We start from the raw sequence: 22,489 nt of genomic DNA, 5'->3' as shown, positions 1-22,489 counted from the left end.
TATTAAAGCAACTTAATCAAGAAAGAAAAAAAGAAGACAGTGAAATGTGAAAACTTAATCCAGTTAATGTTTGCGTCTCCAAATTTCCTGAAATGAGATTCGGAAATCATATTATCCGCTATCGTCAGAGGACATCAACGTCCAAAGAAATAATAGGTGGATTTATTACCATGGGCAATTAGCAGCAGATTTAAAAAGGCATTATTATCCCTATGTTAACGAATGACGGAGAAAGTCAAACATTCACTTTGTTTACGGAAGACAAAAAATGCGACTTCATGTCATTGAATTTCTGTCATCAATTGGTATTGGTACGGAAACTCAGAAATTGTAGTAACACTGGTATCAAATCTACATTGGAGACAAAATACATTGGAGTCAAAATAAAAAGGGAATCCACAGCTCGAGAAACTAGGTGTGTGTTTTGGTGAAACAGAAACAGACTGCCCTCCCAGAAAAGCAGCTAAAGCTCCTTATGCAAACAGGATGTGCACCCCAGGAGGCAGCAGGACAAAGAAAGCAGGCAAGTAATTAGGGTCGGGAAAAATTCAGAGAGACAGAGAGAAGCGCCGTATCATCCATAACAATGACGTGAATGTACACCAGTGAAGTTATTTGCAGCTTGGCTTGATATCCATGCACACTAAATATCACTGCAAACTTGTACTGGGCTTGGCTCACAATTCTTCAAGTTCTAGTAATTTCCATAAAGAAAACAAGATAATTATTTTAGTAAGATTATGTCTACGACTTGATTTTTAATAGGTCTCCATTCTGGTTTTATAGAGATCAACACTGAATGGCTGAAATCCCCAAAGTCCAAACTATTTGACTGTTGCATGCTTTCATGCATGAATATTCCCAGAGTTGTAGCCATACTTAGGCCTCGTTGTCAGTACTGTTGCCTCTGTTCTATGTGTGCATGTGTGTTTCTATGCGACTGCTGAGATGCTGGAAAAGTGAAAACACAAGCAGCCGGCTGGTTGGGTCCTCCCAGGCGTCTGTGGTCGGCTCTGAACCCACATAAGTCGCTCTTCAGCTGGGTGGGGTTTGAGAGACGCTGCCCTGAACTGTTCAGCTTTAGCACACATTGAAAATGACTGCTAACCGTCACTATAATGATATTGTTCGTACAACAAGGGAATGTGTTAATTGTTTCAATTAGATGGTGTCGTAATCAGTGTGTAGTTCTTAATCATAATGTAATAGCTTGGAAAATACTGCCAAATCTGTACCAGTCAGAGTTCTATCTCCGACAAAATGGACACGATGCTGTTTGATGGGACGTGTTTGTAATGCCTAACAAGTAAGAAACAGGTTCAATTATCTGATCGCTTATCCAAAGGTTCTGCATCCATCTTTTCAAAACAGAAGCTCATATCTGGGTCTCATTACCTGGTTAGTTTTTTGTATAAATGCACAATAATGAGCCATACAATGATGTATTTAGCATCCACTGCCCTAGTTCAACATGTTGTCCTCTATTCTTTTTTAATGACGACTGTAGCTTGGTTTATTCAAGCCACAACCCTGAGATCCAATAACAAGAATTATTCTGGTTCTTTAAGAATTATATAAATCAATGTTTGCTTTATGAAGGTAAAACACACAGCACCTTTCAAAAGAACAGTTGTGTGTTTTTTGCTACATAGTAGTGAAACACTACATGACTCATGTTATCGCAGCAAACACTGTATCCACAATGCATACTGTATGAATGTGTGTGTTTTAGAGGGATACAACATCCGACTGAAGCACTGTGGCTCTTTCAGACGAGTGTTTCCACAGCAGACGACCAAAATAACCTTTAATTTCCATTCGTAAATGGAAACAGAAAACGAAATCAACTGGGGGATTAAAAAGGAGAGAAAGAGGGTGAAACTCTGAACACAACCTTTTTAACTCCAAATTATGGAAGTGGATTTCCTCTTCCTGTTCAATGCATTTAATTTCTTTTCAGTCTAAAAAAAAAGGGGAAGAAAAGAGTAAAAGTAATAACGAAGGCTTACACACACATTAGAGAATAAATGATTTTTCTCTCTCTCCACTATTTGTCTCTGTCTCTCCTGTTATCTCGCCCTCATTTTGACTTTCTCTCTCTCTCTCTCTGTCTCAGCAGCATTTCTCGACAGCCACAGTGAAAAAGAAGCCGCCGTATGCATCACCGCATTAAACGCTCGGCCCGTCGGCGTCAGACGTTGTACAGCTTCAGATGGCGGTGCTCTTTACAACAGAGCGAGCGTTTTCACAGCTTCTTTATGGGTTAGCGTGGGCTGCAATATAAACAGCACCACTCAATTATACTACCGGCAAGCTAATGAACATTCCCTAGCCTGTGATCTGGCACAGACACACCAGTGCACACATACCTATAGTCCATGCACACACACACACACACACACACACACACACACACACACACACACACACATGCACACATGCACAACTGCTCCCTAGCAGACACATATGGAGAGCTTATGCTCGGGCTTGCTCGCTGTTGTCCGAGTGTAGGTGGTTGACTGCCAGTGTGGAAAGAACAATCTTCAGAGCAATGTTAATTTTTTAACTCATAACTTGATCAGTAGGAGTCTTAAAGAGCAGCAATGAATTATGAATGGATGATTTATTCTGAATAATAAGTTCACTGACCATGTGTCCATGTCCAATTTAGCATTTGTGTAATATTGCCGTGTTAAAAGGAAACCGTTGTCTATAAAATACCTCGTCTGTGTTCAGCAGTGGATGCCTTAACTGATTTGGTCTTTCTTCATCATGCTGATGCAAGGCCTCTTCTTTTCAGGCAAATGCAGTGAGAACTCAGCCCTGCTATGACAGATTATATTAATGCAAAAAGCAAATCATTCAACTATGGAGCAATGAGAGTGAGTTGGGGTGCTCAGGTAGGGCCTGGCAAAACACATTTTAGTATGCTATGTGCACCGCAGCATTTTAACATATACAATTAGTATGTTAACATGTATTTTTATTAAACGTAGAGTGAGGACCATGCGAAACGTGCTTCCTACAACTAAAAACATGTCCAATGTGACCACGGCCTTAATACCACTTCTGTCCTCTGGCCTACATATATTACAGTAAAGATAGCACTAAAGCATTATCAAGACTGTGCTGACATGTTTGAACGTAGTCCAATATTGTGTTTAATGTATCCTATGCTAAATACCACGTGGGACTCATTTCAAAGCCGGTTCTATGGCCCTCTATGGTGTGTGTTTGTATATCACTATCACAGAGAGAACTATCAGGGGAGCAGTGAGACATGGAGCCACAGCAAGCAACACAACTGCTGTTGAGTCAACAGCTGCAGACAGGAAGCCCTGCTCAAGTGTGTGGGGTTAGGTTTTTCTACATCTCAATGTTACTCTCAGTATGACGACGCAAATTTACTGATATCAACATTTTGTCATTTATGTTATTTTAAAATCCTATAATTATGACAATGTAGGAATTTTATTTTAGAATTTGTAGTATATTTATTAATGTACATTATATTACTATTAACTAAATGTCATTTCTATTAGGTTTGACTATATTATGGACATAAGGATTAATTAAAAAAAAGAGCCTTGTATAAACTGCTCAAAGCTGGAAACTGGGCGCTAGCAGGGCTAGCAGGCTCACTGCAACATTACACAAGATGAAAATTACACAACTTCTATTTTATTAAACAACACATTATTGCCATTAAACCGCGTCATTGGCCATGCACTCACTGTAGCAGAGCAGAATCACTTCTTCTCAGCTATTTGCATTATTTTGCCATGCAGTTATATTAAAAAAAGGATATAAACAATCAATAAGTCCTGAATGAGAGGTCTATCCCATTATGAGCATTTTGCATGTCAAGCATTAGTCAGATTGAACTCAGATTGTGTGAGGCGAACGAGGCAGGCCAGACATTTTGTCATGCCACAGTATGAAAAGCACAATAAATGAAATGAACGGCGGCTGGATTCCATTTAGCTGCTACGGTTTCAGGGTCCTGTTATTGTACATGCTTGCTCACTGTCACACAGTTATGATTTTCCATCTACTGTATTCGTTCAGTATGTTGGAAACACATCATTTGCCCAAACTATTGCTAATTACACCACTTCCATGCTGCTGCTATTGTGACATTTGTGATGAAAGGAACAATACATCCAGTTATGTTGACCAATGAATTCGAAATGCATAAAACTGTCTATAATACACAATACACAATGTCTATTGTATTCACAGCTCTACTGGGCTTTACTGTGTGTGTCTTCATGAGCATGTGTGTGCATGTAAATAGTGTTTGTGAGGTGCTGGTTGGCTCGAGTAAGGTGGGGGGTGGGGGGGGGGGGGGGGGGGTGTTGAGCAGCTGCTCTGTTTCCACAGCAACACCCTAACTCAGTCAGTCTCCAAGGCAACTGATAACAGCATTAGCTGATTCAGCCGAAGTGAGGGTTCATATCACAGGAAAGAAAATGTGTTTTTTTGGGGGGAGGGCAGGTTTCAAAAATGGCTGCTGGTGACAAGTCAATATGGGTAGTGGGGACAATGAACTCTGGTTCGGTCTCAAACAGTCTTAAGGCGTGTTCTGACTGAACGCAAAGCAAATCCTCATATTGACTGTTCAGCAGTTCATTCACCACAAATAGCAGATATACACACTATACAGGCATTAGCAACAGCTAGCTAGCAATTTAAGCACAGTGTGTGACAACACGGTTGAGACTAAACAAACCTGGGCTGCAGCTAAACGTCATGGATCAGCATCTAACTGGACCGAGTGATATTTGCAGGAACAAGCACATGCTGTTTAATGTGCTATAGCTGAGCAGCTAATTAGCTGACGAACCTGCAAACTGACATTAGCGGTGCACTTTTCCTTTGCTAACGTTCGTCTGGTGGACCGTTCAACAAGCTAAGGTGCAGGACATGTTTGTAAATTAGATAATAATTAGACTTTGTTCTTGGGTTGCGTAGCAGGCTGCTGTCTGCTCTGCCTATGATAGAACACTGATGTGTTACGCAAGATTTGATTGGCTATACCGAAATTAGGCGTCGTCGTCTCTGTCGGCAGATACCGAACAATATTCCATTGAATTAACTTTGTATGCTGTAGTAGACCAAAAATAAAAATACATTTTAATTCAGTTGGACTTTTCCAACTCTACTTCTAAAATTACCTTTACATTGAGATCGAACCCATCTTTAGAAGGGACACTGGCAAAGGTAAAATAACATGAGAAGCATTTGGGGCCAAAAACAGTCTACATCCCGACACATCCTATGGAACGTCAAAGAATCAATAAGCAGTCATCCAAGACACTGAAGCATAACGGCACCATGAAACAAGATCCAATTATCACTAAACACAACTACCGTCAAGTGAATACAATAATTTGACCTCGGTTCAAATTCTCCTTCACTCTCGCCACATTTATTATCGCAGTCGAAAATAAAGGAGCAGAGACATGGTGGGATGGGGGTTAAGTTAAAAGAGAAATGAACAAAAGCAGGGGAAAGCTGGAGGAGGTAGCACAGCGACTAATGATACACTCACAGACCGGTGACATTCAGGTAAACGCTGAATTCATTATGTTTGTTTGTGACTGTAGGTCAGCTGTGTTTGTTAATGTGGTTCTTTGTTGTCTAGCATGGTCTTCCATGTGCATACTTTGAATTATACTACAATCTTAATCTTGTATTGTTTGCCTTTCCTCTCACAAAAATAAGTATTATTTGATCAAAATATATATTACATAATATACAATTAAATGACATAAGTTTTCATGTTGTGCACTACATGACAATAGACACTCTTATGAGGATTTCACAAAAGAATTGATGCTGATCACTGAACTGATGATGCTGCTCAGGCATCTGTCTCCCTGTGTGTCTCACTGTCCATCGGTTCATCAATCAAACAAACAAGCCACGACATTCAGTCGTATTACGGAGTCACAGAGCTCCTGCACCTGTTATTTTCTAGCTGCTTGGACACTGAAGGGATGACCAGATGGTAGCAGAATGAATGAAAATGGTCAGAATTGGTGGCATAAAGTGGACAAACGGCGTAACCATCCCTCTTCTACCCCATTAACACAGCCGGAATGCCTCGCAGAGCTCAGATCATTACAACATTTGACACCATGAATCAGTTTCTTTTTTTCCAGTAGAGCTATGTCTGTTAGCTTTTCAGTCATAATAGGTTTTCTGCCTTCATTCTCTCTGTGTACATGTAACAACCACCCAATTGGGGACTATGGCTCAGCAGGTAAATCATCAGATATGTGCCATCGTTGTGTGAGTGCTTAGAATCTGATGTGCATGTGGCACCGTGTATGGCCATCAGTGTATGCATGGGTGTGTGTGTGAATGGGTCAACGTTGACACGTAGTGTACATTTACCAATTGTGATCAATAACTATTGACGTTATCTCCCGCACCCCCAATTGGAATACTATAGTGCCAGGTTGCCATGGAAACAAAAGAGGCTTTTGATTAAACGGCTGAGCGAGCACACACTGAACAATGAAACAATGAAACGGAGAAAAGAAAATCATGCTGATCTAGTCTCGAATTCCTGAGGCTGGTCCCCTGTAAGAAGTGACCACGATTCAAGGTGGTTTCAGAGGAGTCCTTCTAGTGGATTCCTTGATCCCTTCCCTCTTCCCTACAGCCCTCGCTGCTGGGAACAAGAGAAACGAACATGTGCCGCAACACAGCCGAACACTGCAATGAGTAAATCAAAGAGGAGGCGTGCACGCTGACAAGAGGCACATGGATTGGAAACTGTAAAAGAGCAGCAATCTCTAACGTGTGTGTGTGTGTGTGTGTGTGTGTGTGTGTGTGTGTGTGTGTGTGTGTGTGTGTGTGTGTGTGTGTGTGTGAGGACAGTGTGGGTTTTTTTTTTTGCCTTAATGGCTTCCACTGGGAGAAAGCAACATGGCTCGATATACAATTTTAGCAGTAGTTGTGAGCTTAATGGTGTCGGTCTGACTACTTGTATCAATCTGGACCGTTCACAGTATGTTCATATGAGCATGGCAGGGGAAGTCACAGTTTTATACAATATTTCAGAATAACCTTTACTCATTTGCCAACACTTAAACCAGTAAGAAAAACCAAATGATAAATATTTACTTTCCATCCAGTCAAGCCCTTTTTAAGATGGGGTAATAAATAAATAAGGGGGACTGATTTTGATTCCTGAAACTTCACTTTCTTTAAAAAAAAAAAAAGAATCATGGGCTCACCAATTAGTTAAGATTGTATTAGAAATCAGGATTATTTTCTGTATTGTGTCGCAGTAATGCCTATTGCCTTCTTCTGTAGTTAATTTCTAGAACATTCTTTTTTGCTGAATATGAGAGGATAACAGTCAGGATGTGTCTGTGCTAGATGTTACTAACCCCTGATTACAGGTTGGCAGGTAGTTTACCACATTTGTTCTTGTTCTTGTTCTGTTCTTGTACTGTACTGCATGACTTCTTCACTGAGAACAGTCAAAGAACACGTGTGCAGTTCCAAACTATTTTTGACTAAATTAAAAAGGACTTTGCAGATTAAATTTGAACATCTCGCACAACTGCCTTCACTTCTCTTCTTAGCTCTTTCCAACCTTTTTCCCGATCACCAAATTCCCTCTCAGGCGTATCCTTCCTGTAATAGGCAAGTGTGTGTGAGAGTGTGTGTGTGCTATCTGCCAGTACAGTAATCCCATTCTCTGTTCCTCTGGTGTAATCTTGTGATTTCCTCCAGTAGTGAGGTTCCCACTCACACTTAATCATATACAAACTAGCTCTTAATGCCGGTAATCTGATGTTGGGGCTGCTCTTTGTGCAGCTTCTTTTGTATGCCTCTACCTTTGGTAACTTCTATGGTTTTCATTGCGTGTTAATATGTTGAGATAGGTGAAAGAGGAAGTGAGTGAATGCAGATGGAGACAGTGGATGACTGGGTTAAACATGTTTCATCTGAACTACATTTCCTGATAAAGGCCTTTTACCGTTTGTGTTGCAACTTTCACTAAACATGCCTTGTTTAACTTTAATCCAATTCTATATTCAGGAATAATTTAGCACACAAATTTAGATTAATGGCAGAGGGAGATGAAGCGATATAAAATGATTAACAAGAGTCGCATCCCTTTCTAGTGTTTGGATTTGATTAAATGTGAGCAAAATAAACTTCAGACACATTTAGAAGCTCTAATCCAAACTAACGGATGGATTAATGGATTAATGGATAACACTTGATTCAAAGTACCCTTACCTTTTTACTGAGTGTTTCATTTGATATTGATATACTGCATGTTTGGATATGAAATACCACCATCACCTTTCATATGTAATAATTTTAGGACCTGGAAATGCTGCCTCTTCTCATAAAAGTAGTCTCTCAAAATCTTCTTTAATCCTTATTTGTTCTTTTATTAATTTCCATTTTGGACAGGGAGATTTTGAAGGAGAGAGGCTTCCAATTCCTAATGTGATTTTTCTCTGAGGTGTTGATTCATGTAAATTCTTGTTAAATTTTTCAACCCCCACTTTTCTTTTTAGGGCATGTGCGCCGATAACTCACTCCTCTGCCAAGCAATCCTCCTTTAACATCAGCGTGTTACCCGCGGTGGTTGGTTAGTGTAACCTTCTTCTACCTCAGATGGTTTGACTGAACAGGAAGCTCAGCATACGGGGCGCAGAATGTTGTGTGAGGAAGGACGTGATCAAAATAGGGCTTGGCAAGAGCAGATGGTCAAAGATTAAAGCCTACAAGAAGACAGCTGCTTCACCTCCTCCTGGAGAGCCACGGGTTGCTTTAGAGAAGGAGGCGCACGCTCACTCACAATAATGGATCTGTGATAATCTTTGGAAGTGCCACAGTGGATAACTCACAATAAAGCTCTGTGGTATTTGGCATAGTGTGGATCCTGCTCTAAGCAGGACTTGGTGACAGTCGTACTGAAGTTTTATGATAGGATTGGTCTGACAAGAGGAGAAAAGTAGAGTAACACTTAGGATGACACAGCGTTCAAAAGGGCTCAAAAACTGCCAGATTAAAGAGTTACATGTTACAGTTACATGTTACTGGTATTATTCTAATCGACCAGAAATGTCTGTGTCTTTGTACAGTACGTGTGTGTCTATGTGTTAATGTGTGCTTCTGCTTCTGCTCTGTGTGTGGGTCTGCATGCGCGTAGGAATGAGCGTTTATGACATAACTGAAAGAGGGACGACTTGCTTCCCCCAAAAGACGACTGCCGAAAAGATGAAACGCAGCGCTTCAAAACAATGAGGGAATAATTCATGCTCCTTTTCTCGTGTCTTAACTTGTAAGCTTTTACGCTCCGAAATCCCACAGATCTCCAACAAGTTCAGAACCCGCAGATCGCACACTTTACAAAGCGTCTGGTGACACTTCCAGCAATATGGTGGTAAACTGGTAAAAGCCAGCACGCCGGGCGATGAAAAACAAGAGTCGGATGTCCGCTGTGGCCAAATGGTGATTCAGCGTTTTAGTCCTTTTTATACACGTTGTACCCTCACTGCTTGTTTCACAGCTAAAACGTCTGACATGTCTGGTTAATCCGGAGTGTAATGACCTTTGATTAACGCCGTTGTTGTTAATGGGACTAAAATGGCTCTCTGAGTATCCCTGGCGTGAACACATTTTAACATATCTCAGGTGCATTTATAACTGAAAATAATTGCCATAATGGCCATAATCTAAGACGTGTGTTAATGCAGGCAGAAAGGTGATAATGGGCCATTCACTTGAGTGCTCTATGCCTGTTTTCTCATTTAGTTGAGAAAGAAAAACAAAGATTGTTTTTCCCCTCTGCAGCGCTGTCATTCAACAGCTTGTGTGTCTGTTCTGCGAGGCAGACCTTAGGGGGCGTCGCCATCCACCTCTGTGCTCCATCGAGACGAGCCATTAAGAGGAGCAGGCCAGAAATATTAAAGCATTTCAATAAAGTCATGCCAGATGCATTTATCCTGACAGAGCGATTCATGTAAGCTTATGTTGTACGAACCTCTTTTTCGTTTTAGCGCTGCAATAACTTAATGCCCCTCGATTGACAAGATGTCTCTGATGGCTGTAGACTACAGACTGTGAAGCCTGCATGAATTCCTGAGGGAGAGATACAAAAAGGAAAAGGTAAGGAAGGCTCGGGGATATTCGTGATAAATGACCGATATCTATTTCATTTTTAAACCCCTTGTGGGAGGAAGCGGTGGGTGATGGGAATTTGTTGGGCACTGGGTGGGAAGATGGCTGTCTTCGGATCATCTCAGGGGTTTTGGCTCTCCGATAATGAGCCAGGTGAGTCCCACTATGTGCACTGCTCACACATTTAGAAATACCATGGAGGGTTTGTCCAATACTCTATCAGATTGCTATCATACTGTCTTGTACCAGGCCTGCAATTGTTAAGGATAAGGGTTGTCCAGCTGTCAATAAGTTAAGTTAATCTTAATTGTTTCTAACAATTTAACTAGCTTCCCAATAAATATGTGCTCACGTACAAGTACAATATGTGTTATTTCATTTATTTTGTATTTTACCTTTCAAATAATTTGGTATTACTGTATTATCGAGATTAAAATGGTGGTTGTAGTGTCAAATAATTTCCATTAAATTTCCTGAGGTTTTTCTCACAGAACAGTGTTTCTCCACCTGACAGGTCATTTAGTTGTATTTCCATGCCAACACACTTCTAAAAAAAAAAAATTAGGAAAACATTCAAATTAATGAAAGGAGAACTCAGCTTTGGCAGACACTTACTCCTGTACTATTTGCACATATTTAAAGTGCATAACATTCATACATTTGGCGCATACATGAGCCTTGATGCAAAAACAAGAATATTTGGGGATGAAGTGACATGATACAAATACAACACTAGAAAACAAATTAGAAAACAAATTAAATTCTATCAAAAAGGTATATCTTCCCTTTCCCTATACAAAAGAACAGATAGAAGACACATGCACAACAACTTTCCTACAGGAGAGGAGAGGAGAGGAGAGGAGAGGAAGGAGAGGAGAGTAGTTCGCTGAGCTGTGACTCACCCTTCTGTTTTTCTGGCTTCAGCCCACACATGTTTTTCTATGAGCTCTCTGCTTGGTCGTGTACTGTTGGGTGCAGAGAATGTGGCTCTATTGAAACAGCTACATCCTATAGACTTCTGACATCAGACTGGTTCCAGAAATAAACTCCCCATTCAAAATTCTACTTGTATCTTTTATTTATTTATGTATTTGCTGCTTTGCTTTACGTGACACGCTGCAGGAACACATACGCTTCTCAAAGACGCCCCGTCTCAAAGTTTGAAGGGTTTTCTTGTGTTTTGGAGGAGAGTCCACCAACACCCTAAGCCAGGGGTCCGCGACCCCTAGGGGGTCCGCGGAGGTACTGCAGGGGGTCCACGACATTTTTGGTAGATTAAACAATTTATTTTTATTTTAAATTTTTTTTCAAAACATGAATCTGTCCATTATTTGAATAGTTCAGTATTGTATGCAAGAAAACAGGTATGTTTATGCATGTCAGTGGCACTAATAGGCCATCACTCATTTTTGTTTCCACATTTATGTTTAAAATAAAAACGTCAATTTGAATAGCTTGTATGCATGATGATCATACAAGGTGTGTTTCTAAATGGCAGTGGCACGACCACCCTACTCACTGTACCTTTAAAATAAAAACATGAATATATGAACCTGTGTATTATTTGAATAGCTTAGTATTGAATGTACAATAACAAAGTGTGTTTATACAAGGCACTAGGCCTAGTTTAATATTAAACACAATTTTATACAATATATACTGTATAGAGTAGGGGGTCCCTGCTCCATCTCTCTATCAGTTTGGGGGTCCTTGGCCTGAAAAACGTTGAAGACTCCTGCCCTAAGCAATGGCAGCTGGCCTGCTGTTATCTCTGACAGCCTGCTACCTTGCTGCTGACAAGCGTTTGTTTTTTTGCTGATTTTTTCCCTAATTAACACAACATTAGCTCGAGAAGAAATATATTTCCAGCTTCTCAAACAAACAGTATACACTAAACATTAGATTTGGCATGAAACAGTGAAAGAACTATTTTGCCTCTTCAATATGTGAAGTACAGACTACTCCGGTCCCATTTCATGCCACATCATTGGGAACTGAAACACAGAAAATCTGGTAGCATTATAAACAAACCTCCACGGCTTCAAGATATCAACTGCTGAAAAAAGTAACTACTAAAAAGTTACATTTCTTGAGAGTGTACAGTAACTGTAACTATCTGTGTCAAGCTCATAATTTAGATTTAACTTTTGTTCAAACCGACATGAATGAAGAGGATGGAGGTTCAGTACGCTACAGATAGCAGTGTTTGAAGCACAACACGACACTGAACAAACAGTGCTCACGTGACTGAGCTGTGTAGCAGGTACAGATCTGTGAATGGACAGAGTGGATACCCTTCAGCAGCAGCTGAGCCATAGCACTCCTGAACCACAGCCAAAAATGGAAGTCACTGAGCTCCGACTTGTCAATGCGATGGGCTCACTCCCTGACAGAACTTTAAAGGACACAATTACTGAGGTCAGCGATATGCAGCCCATCAGCATTTTAACGCCGCTCTAGGATTACCACTCACACTTTTTATTTTCTTTGATGATGGAACAATCGGGAGATTTTCATTTTATGGATATGAGACGATGGTAAGACTCAAAGGTAAAACATGACGTTTGACAGGTCGTTTGTTCAGTGAAAATACTGGATTTGGGAACTTTAAAAAGAAGTTTAGTCCACTTTCTCAAAAAAAAGAGCAAAAGGGCATATCTGACCTTCATTACCACTTCAAGTAAGACAGATTCCATGAATACGTTTATCTTTTCTTATATTAAATCTTTTGTGAACCATCTAACTTGTGAAGAACTGACTAAGTCACAGACAGTGATGCTACTAATGGTTTGCCTTTAGTAACTGACCCTGACTGAAAAAGAAAAGCTACAGATGTCAATACCACACGGGCATTTTAGACACAATCTTAACTACACACTCCTAAAAATCTATTATACTGTATAGTGACCAAAACGCCTGTGCTGATCTCGGGTGGAGACGTTAAATTGCAGCCATGTAGGTATCCTTGGCCCTCTGCCCTCTACTGAAAAACTGAATATAAGCAGCCAGCTAATGCACAATGCCAAGCACTTCATCAACCACATGCTAGTTGTTTATGGTCCCTGTATTTCACCTGTTTTTTTTTATTTACTGTCCCTACCCTTGAAAAGAGGACAGGTGCGAAGATAAGCGAGTTAATCCTGGATCTCAGCACTGGAGTCAAGGCAGTTTGCAGTCACTCGATGACTCGAAGCAATTAATAGCTGCCTTCAATCAATACTGTCAACAGAGCATGTTCAACACATGCACACGTCATGTACACGCGTCTTTAAGAAAATAACTTCTCAGACGACTGAAAGAGTCACATTTGGATACTGTAAGTGAGTTACACAAATAATTGTTTAAACAGAATATCTTTGGGTTTAGCACTGTTGTTAATGAAAACACGAGCAATTTGAAGATGTCTCTTTGGGCTTAGAGAAATTGTGATTTTTTTTTTGGATCAGCCACCAAACAGGACAGGAACAAACTACAACAGACACTCGGGACTGCTGAAAGAAGTCATCTCTGTATACTGTACATAATCATAATGCTGTCCTTGTTCTCAGCTGTTATTGCTATTCCTGTGAAAGTACATCAAGTAAGATGCAAGAAAACAGCGTCAAATTCCTTGTATGTGCACACGTACTTGGCTCATTAAGGGGATCAAATGATTAATAGATAAAAGACAACAATCAGCAGATTAACCAATAAAATGGAAATAATAGTGAGTTTCAGCCCCAAGCTAGTTGACACCTGAGCGTTAGCATAAAGCACAGGAGCATCCTCTCACTCCTGCATAAGCAGGTTGACCAACAGGCTAATCTTCCAACAACCTGGAGCGCTTCACTATAGGCAGAGAGAAGGTGGGGGGGGGGATTGGCAGCTAGCTGGCCGACATGCTGGGTTGAGTGTGTGTTGGTGCTACTGCCAAAGCTCCCACTGTCTCTCTTCTTCCATACAAAGAGCTTTCACATATTACATCCCTCTCTCTAACACACACACACACACACTCACACACACACACACACACACACACACACACACACACACACACACACACACACTCACACTCACACACACACAGAGCCTATACGTCAATCATTGAATGTGAGAAGCGAGGACCTTAGGCTACATCCACGTTTGTGTATTTTTGAGTGTGTGTGTGTGTGTGTGTGTGTGTGTGTGTGTGTGTGCTCGGCTGACTAAGTATCTTTGTAGGAATCAGGATTAGGTTGCCTCACTGACACACTGGATTTATGTAAAGCTGACCTACAGTATGTGGCTCCACACTAGTGGGACCCGGCCTGCTGCTGCAGTGCTACCTAACCTCGCCGGGACACCTCTGCCTGAACCGCTCAGTCTGAGAGCCGACCGTACTGAAGACTATGAACATAATCAAATTGGCGATTGTTTCCTTTTAGATACCTTTCCAAGAAATGTAGAAGTCATATTTTACTGGCCATGTACAGTTAATCCACTCAGTTAACAACAGTCCTTGAGTCCATTAGGGCATGCAACACATGGTCAGAAACATAATCCTAAATTGAACCTAATTGTCCAAACTATGTTATCAGGAGCTGAACACAGAGGTGAATGCAACATGTATTACCCAAACTATCCATGATCTATGGATATAAGCATGTCTACTGGCCTTGGTATATACATGGTCTTTATTGTCTCTTTCTATTTTTGTGTTTCCCTTATCAGCAATGTGGTTGGTGAGTGAAATGTTACTGAATAATTGCCAAATCTACAATAATTTTTCAAGTTTCAATCCAATGTTTTCACTGAGGTGAGTATCTAGAAACAGGCACATTCGGCTACATCCACACTACTACGTTTATGTTTAAAAATGCATTATCTTCGCTACATTTATGCCTAGCGTCCACACTACTCCGGCATTTTAGAACCCTTAGACTGAAGCCGTTTCAATTCTAAAACTTCAGGGTTGCGTTTTACGGAGTCCTTTAAAAATGATGGCTGTCTTCTTCATTGGGTGTCATCAGTTCTGACGTGATTTGTCACGCAACTATCACGTGATCCTTCAACAGCATCAGCCCCGACTACCAGTGGTTCATTTCAACATAGATAACGAATTTCCAGTGTTGCATGGCCTTGTTGTCTGTGCTGCATTTTTATAATGCTACCACTGCCTACCTAGGAAGGATTTAGCTAAATTATTTCTTTTATATGCAAATCCATTCTTCAAGGACAAAAGGGCTTTATTAACAGGCAGAGCCCACTTCTAACGACGCTAAAATCCGCAGGCTGACACTCAACTTGAGCTTAATCTAATCAGAAGAAAATCCTATACATCCGCATCCATCGACATTACTATTGTACAAATTGATATCGTTTGGTATCGCAGCAAACATCCATGAAAAAAAAGACCTTCCCTCCAGTGCTCTGGTTCATCTTCTGATTCCTCGCTCTGATGGCTGACTGACAGTCTTTCAATCCAACTTCCTGCTTCATCGACCGCACACAACACAGGCGCTGATTCATTAGCTCAGGTATAGACCACCCATGCGTCACCTCGGAGTCTGCGCCTTCAGCTGATGTCTTTGCACCTGATGAATACTTAATGAATATACACTTGCTATCCGATTAGTTCCCCAAGTCACAGTTTTTGGTACACTCTCTGGTAAAGAACAGGTACCTCCCATCTCAGAGGTTTTACCACCAAAACACAAATTAGTAAACTCAGCCTGCTCAGTCTACCTTGTCACTTGCACTAAGTTTCACAAAATCTATATGAAATATTCAGTGCTAAAAGGGGTATTTTTACAGTAACATGCATACACACATATACACAGTCATAGAGTTGCTAACACAAGATGCTGCTGTTAATGCACTTTAGAGGTTGCAAACAATAATCTACAGATGGTTTGGTTGTGAAAAACAAAACCTACGACATGTAGATCACAGAGGCGTCATGTCAGAAGACAAATCAGAAGATTCAATGTGTCAAAAAAAGCATGCAACAAACAAACTAAATTCCACATGTTTGCTTGTAGCCTCTCCTGTGTCCTTCCTCACAGTCGCCCTAGAAGCATGTAATAGCCAGAAAAAAAAATCAATCAAGAGCTGAATGTGCTCCTGTGCGTAAGTAACACTTACAGCAGGCAAAAAAAAAGCAAACCCAATACATTGATAGGCGACCGGCCATGGTCTTCAAGGAGCACGAGCCCACTCCCTCAGCGAGGAGGAGCTGCTTGTCTCACCATTCATGACTCAATGCACCCCAGCCTCATCCTGAACGCATCAGGCATTTCAATGGATCTGCAAACTGTAGGCAAGTGAATGTGACAGAGGGAAATCAATAGCCAGCCCCCTTTTATGCAAATGACAATCGAACGGAAACCTGCATGCACTGAATAAGACATCTATCATGTTTAGGTTGGTTCACTATGTAATGTCCATTCAGCGTGAGGTAAACGACCTCTGAGGTGTAAGAAACACAGACTGGTTCTTTAGCTGCATTTGCTGAGCTGGGTTTATGATGAAGCCTTTGGGTTCAATTAAGAGATCAGTGTCCTAATGCAGCCAAATTTAACACCTGATTTATAATGGATTCAAATCACCCCAACAACATATATGCAGCAACTGAAATGTGATTGTTTTACATTAATCCCATGGTAATGATGACAATAACAAACATGAACATATTAGGCTTAAAATTGTGTAATAAATCAGAGAGGGAGCAGCCCGGCAATATGACTCAGCACCTATATTTTTGCACCGCTCTTACAAAGTCACAAAGCAGCGTTGTTCAGATTATAAATCACGATTACATTTCCATAAAGCCATTTTCTCAATGGCGTTTTTTTTTTCTCACAGTGACCTCATGTTATAGCTTTCTATAGTGTATTACAGGAACACTACAGCCTGGTATAGCCTTGCACTGCTACCGCAGCAAGGCAAGTTCCCGCAGTGACCGCAATAGGTAGAGCCTGTATGTAGCACAATGCAGACATTATCCATGCAACACGTTAACGGAACACGCATGTAACTGCGTAATTGGACCAATAATAGCCGAGGCAATCAATATGGCTTACCTATGTAAAGAGATGTGGTTCCTAGATCTGTTGCTCATCAGCTGCTATTTGATATGAGACTTATTTCCGCAACATTGCTCATTTAAAACCTGACTGATCGCAGAGATGAGACAGAACAGACTCATAAGACCCCAGACTCAGCTCTACTGTAGGCGAACAATGCGCCCTTTCTCCAGAGGGGCACCTCATCATTTCAGCTTCAATGGTCATTCAATGTCGGGTGTAAATACTACCCCTGACCGTCAATATCACAACCTGTTGTCCAATCATCACCATGCATACACATTCTCTAGTATCATCGATCTGTTATAGAAATAAAGAAGCCCTTTTTTTCTTTTACCTGTTCGGTGCCGTGTCTGTCAGTGCAACTCCGGGTCTGTCGGACACAGAGGCTCCGCAGCCTACATTTACCGTAACGACTGTACTAGTCGCGCCGTGGCGTTTTTTGTTTTTTTTTACTCTGCTCTAGTAATTACGGTGTTGTGCTCCACAGGTTTTCAGATCCGTGCACGTTTTGATAGTCTGTTTTACCGTTTAGTCGAAAAAACGAAAATAAAGAAATACCATGGTATTCTCGTTTTTCGCTTTAAACCAAAAACGGAAATGCGCCGTGGTATTTCCGTTTTTGGTGTCTGAATTCAAAAACGAAAAAACGAGAGAACCAAAGTCAAATAACGAGCCGAATTTTGTTTTTGCAAATCCCCTGTTTGTTGTTTCCTTTAAAACGAGACGCAGAGCACGACAGGTAAACCGGAGAGAACAATATTTCAAAATAAAAGTGAAGGCAATATGACCTATAGGCCTACAAGAAATACTTATACATATACCAGCACATACCAGAGTAACATTAGAAGAAAATACATTAATGAATATAAATAAATAATCCTGGGCCGATGGGAGTGTGTTAGCAGCAGTAGTTGACTACATGCAGTTTAATATGAATTTATTCATAACCTCCTGGTCCATATATGGTGGACAACTAATCATTCTCAATGCATTGGTTAAAGCAGTTTACATAGTCTTATCTTTTCTGACAGACTTGTTCTTTAAGTTAACACTTGCTAGCTCCCCTATGAAGGTTTCTGTCTGGCTTTTATTGAACAGGATGTTCCTCTAACAATTACTATAGTTGCAGTTTCTGCACTTACAAACTGTTTCCTATGCTGACTGACAAATATCAGAGTAAGTTAAACCCCAAATGAATTAATTTACTTATCTTTTCCATTCAGTACAACAGAAGCACATATGATTACATAATGATAAATGATAGAAAAACACATAAAGGCTATCATCATTAAATTGACTAAATATATGAGATTACATGTAAAGAATATATCGATATCTGAGACCAAAACACTCTTAGCTCAATATAAGGAAAGAAATCCAACTCATCAAAGACAATGAAACTTAAATGAGGATAAAACATATGAATAAAAAGTAAATTACACTTTAAGATAGCACTTTCTATATGGCTATAGATTACAAGAGTCCTGTTTCATATTTGTCAGTTTGGTGTGAAAACCAAAATATGCCTAAAAGTATCCAATGTCTAAGTGTCAGCCAGATGTCCAAACCACAGAACGTTGCTGTTGCGCTTTTTAGGGTCTCGTATCTCGCTCCTTAGGAAGTAATGTGTTATAGCATCAAAGTTCATCTGCTGTACACAGCAGTACCACACAGTTTTATTCTGTTTCAAGTATTTGTTTAATCTTCAATTTAATAGGGGAATTAATCAATTGGTGAATCTATTATTTAATTAGAAGAATAGAGAGATCTGTTTTGGGTGTGGTCACTTTGGACATTTTTGGTGGATACCTCAACAATAGTCTGTGACGTGTGACAGTTTATAAAAGAAAATTAAATCTACTCAAACTGAGGATGGATTCAGTCCTCTCTCCGACCATGGAAATGTCACTGAGGACAATCATTTTTGGACAGAAGGGTGCTGTGTTTTGGAAGGAAGCTCTTGTAAGCCAAAGCTGTGATGAAGGAAATCATGTGAGCAGATTAACTGCAGACTGAAAAATCAAAAGAATTGAGATACAGCAATACAAGTCAAATACAGGAATGTAATCACAATGCAATGCCACCACTAATTCTGAAGGTTTCTGCTTTTAGGGGAGTATTTGACTTGTGCTTGACATGTTTCTCTCTCATATTACAGTCGCAGTTTTCAACAGCTCTCTTCCCAAAGCAGGCTTCTGCAGACCAGTGTTATTGGATGGGAACTTAATTTTACGAGACAGTGCCATGCTGGTGTGTCCAACATGCTAAAGAGCTGGTAGTCTGTTGCACTGGTTCCCAACACAATATTTCGGTCTGATGGTCTGCATCCGCCTACAGCTCCAGAGGTCAATCTGAGGGGTCACGAGACAGGTAACATGGTAGTAAAGAAGAAAAGAGAACCAATTCATCTGGTTTTTGCTCTTGTCTTGTGAGATTAGTAAAAAAAACATAAAATATTCTGGAATCAAACTTTCTGTATCCCAATGGCAATAAAACTGAAGTCATTTTATTTGGACCACAGCATTTGACCAACATATCTTCTCATCTTGGCCCTTTGACCTCTTCTGTTCCACCATTCAATTCAGGATTTAAGTGTTAATTAAATCAATGAGGTAGTTAAATTAGGCTTAATGTTCAATAAGAATAAACCAAACGTCTTTTTATTTTTCAATTGTCATTATTTATCGCCTCATGATCATGAACACATGCTCACTCTTCCATGTAGGTATGTTGAGTTCTTAAATGACACAAATATAACAAGTAAATACATGATGTACACAACTAATGCAAATTAACCATAAACATCAAATATCAGATGAAATAATCAGCATTGAATACATCTGTATCAATAACCTAGATAATTAACAAAGGCACAGGTAAATATGACTAAATCTATGGTTTAAATACACCAATACTGCCACCTGGTGGTAGAAAGGGTGAACACTTACTTTGCGTGTCCTTACAGGCTACACTCTGCGTTCACTAAACGTTCAATCAACTGCACAAAACAGTGGAAAAACAAATATCAGTGTCAACAGCAACAATTCTGTGAACACAAAGATGTCTTTGATTAAACTATATTACGAACTGTATTACATCAAACAATGCACCGATTAATCGAAGTTTATTCTTGCTGTGTACATGGATAAATGAATATTAAACTGCATGTAATCAACTACTTCTGCTAACGCACTCCCATCGGCCCAGATGTATTTTCATTAATGTATTTTCTTCTAAAGTGGTTTATTTAATTATATTCATTCATGTATTTCCTTCTAGCGTTACTCTGGTATGTGCTTGCATCACAGAATAAGAATGTCTTGCATACGGTCATTCCATTGCCTTCACTTTTATTTTGAAATATTCTCCATATTTTTCCGGTTTACCTGTTGTGCTCTGCGTCTCGTTTTAAAGGAAAAAAAGGGAAGGAAAAATGCAATTCCAATTGTGTTTACTTCAAATATATTAATAAAGAATACATTTACACAGAACAGTATGCCTTAACAATGACTACACTACATCAAATTCAGAAACTTCAAGGTTACACTAAGTGACCAATTTACCTTAAATTTCAGATTAAAATTAAAAGGAAATTGACCACAGTTCAAAACTAATTTCACATCAGATTAATAGTAAAACACCTCAGAGTGTCAATTGTGGATAATCAGAACATTTTGATGTAGTATTTCTAAATTAAAGCCCTTCAAAATCTCCTTCATGAGCCAACTTCCTTATAATTTCAGTTTAACTTTTAAAAGAAATGGTCTATTTTTACATAATAGTTTCAATTTAGGTTAATAGTACACTACCTCAAAGTGTCACTCATGGATAATCAGGACATTCTGATGTAGCATTTCAAAATTATAGCCCTTCAAATTCTCCTTCATGAGCTAACTTCAAATCACATTCATGAGACAATTTGTCTAATTTCAGATTAGATTTTAGAGGAAACGGTGCATAGTTACAAAATTATTTCACGTGCGGGCTGGCTTGACTGTGCTCAGCTGCTTTTCAACCAGAATTTCAGAAATCCACAAGTGCTGCCAGCTATTGCTAGCTAAAAACAAAAACACATTTTTCAAATACAAAATACAACCCTCCCAGTTGTTGTATTTGAACGCTAATGTCGTATTCTTTCAGTGACTGCCCGTACATTTTAGCTGTAACTTAATGAAGTTAATTGTAAGTCGCTTTGGATAAAAGCGTCTGCTAAATGACTGTAATGTAATGTAATGTAAAGTTACTAATCAATGGAAGTCAACTTCACCTGGCCTCCCTCTGACGTGAACACGCGGACGTTTACCGTAACACCTGCAGGTGGCGCCCTTTTCTGGTTGGTTCATTTCCGGTTTTGTATTATAATTTTCGATGCCAATAGTGAATTTTTATTGGATTTTGTGTTATTTCAGAAAATAAGCTCTGTGGCAAACATAAACATTTATTTCTGAAACTTACAGGTTTTGTTCAGCAAGATAATTCTCACAATAAACACCTTTGTTTACATGAGACTTTAAACAAAATACACCACAGTCAGGTGAGTGTGAGTGTTCATGATGAGCTGTAAAGGCGGTCTAGTAAGTGTGAGGATGTTTGGTATTCTCATTAGGCCACTTAGTCAGAAACTGTCTTTTAAAAGACACGTTCAAGACGATGTATATACTGACATTCTCTGTACCGTACAAAACGTTAACATCCACAGACCTTATTTCAGGCATCTAACCAAACAAATTAATTAAATTAAAGGGAAAAATAGATAAATATATGAATAATAATAAGACTGCACTCTTCCATAGTGGCTCTAGGGGTCATCATCAGTTATTCATCAGCTCTAAGGAAATAATGTGATACTAGTATCCAAATAGCAACAAATTAAAACCATTTTCTCTGTTGGCCTATACTACAAATCCAACCCCTATCCTGTCCAATGAAAACTATGTATCTTCAAATTCGTTGATTTTGAATGTGACGGGCTGTGATAAACGGATGAGATGTTTCTTTCTGGGTTGAAAAAAAAGGTCCTACTTCTTAAGCTAAATAAATGATCTAAAAAGCTTGAATCAGCTGAAAAATGCATCATCACAAAGCTGAAAGCAGGGCTGTTATTCTGAGCTCAGGAAAAGTTGACTTTTTAGAGATACGTGGTTCTCACAGGACAGAGATGCTACAAACATATGATGATCTTATAGAATATGATGCATTGCTGTAGTTCAAACTACCCACCAGTATAAAGGAGTTAAACACATCTACAGCAGTAATATGCAAAATGCACATTAATGCGA

At 39.7% G+C, this 22,489-nt stretch overlaps 1 protein-coding gene across 10 annotated transcripts in view; it reads right to left on the bottom strand.

The window, feature by feature from the left end:
* map2 (microtubule-associated protein 2) overlaps positions 1-17,624 on the bottom strand; it is a 75,322-nt gene extending 57,698 nt beyond the window's left edge. For 7 of the 10 annotated variants that reach the window (XM_068702599.1, XM_068702631.1, XM_068702638.1 and 4 more), the window contains exon 1: positions 17,545-17,624. The gene's annotated coding sequence lies outside the window, so the exon portion shown is untranslated. The remainder of the gene's footprint in view (positions 1-17,544) is intronic. The other 3 variants (XM_068702654.1, XM_068702608.1, XM_068702622.1) reach the window with 3 other exon arrangements.
* Between the last annotated feature and the right edge of the window lie 4,865 nt (positions 17,625-22,489).

The sequence above is a fragment of the Cebidichthys violaceus genome, unplaced genomic scaffold (assembly GCF_023349555.1).
Source record: "Cebidichthys violaceus isolate CVI_PGR_0920_01 unplaced genomic scaffold, fCebVio1.0.p SCAF_11, whole genome shotgun sequence".
NCBI lineage: Eukaryota > Metazoa > Chordata > Actinopteri > Perciformes > Stichaeidae > Cebidichthys > Cebidichthys violaceus.
This window is presented reverse-complemented; position numbering and strand designations above follow the sequence as displayed.